The sequence below is a fragment of the Bison bison genome, unplaced genomic scaffold (assembly GCF_000754665.1).
Source record: "Bison bison bison isolate TAMUID 2011002044 unplaced genomic scaffold, Bison_UMD1.0 scf7180017864456, whole genome shotgun sequence".
NCBI lineage: Eukaryota > Metazoa > Chordata > Mammalia > Artiodactyla > Bovidae > Bison > Bison bison.
In genome coordinates this window covers 3761858-3762252 of record NW_011495018.1, presented here as the reverse complement: position 1 = coordinate 3762252, position 395 = coordinate 3761858, and the positions used below count along the sequence as shown (strand labels likewise).

The following is a 395-nucleotide window of genomic DNA, read 5'->3' as shown; positions in this document are numbered from 1 at the left end:
AGCTGCTCCCCGGAAAAATATGTGCTGCATATCTGACAAAGATAAATTGGATTATTCAAAATATTCTTGATGAAATGTTACATTTTGCAACTAATTATCAATCTGTTTTATCTGCAGACCAGCTGGGCATTTTTGTGCATGCAAGACCTGCCTTTCCAATGATCTTAAGATGTCACTGCAGCGTTTACATCTTTTATTTCAAGATTTAAATAACTAGGAAGTAGCTAATGTAATTCACTGCTGAGAAGAAAGAGGAGCTTCTTGATTCCTTTCCAAAGCCATCTCCTTCTAATGAACTTCTTTGGACTGTGAGTAATGAGGCTTTATTCAAATAATGTTTAAGGAAGCCTCTGTCAGTGTAATTTCTAAAAAAAAAAAAAAGGGACCAATGTTTA

General features: G+C 34.7%; 1 long non-coding RNA gene across 1 annotated transcript in view; it reads left to right on the top strand.

Annotated features, from left to right (window-relative positions):
* Positions 1-246, top strand: part of LOC105002511 — a 12380-nt gene extending 12134 nt beyond the window's left edge. Inside the window, exon 3 of the long non-coding RNA XR_826972.1 lies at positions 118-246. This is a non-coding gene — a long non-coding RNA (uncharacterized LOC105002511). The remainder of the gene's footprint in view (positions 1-117) is intronic.
* Positions 247-395: the final 149 nt, after the last annotated feature.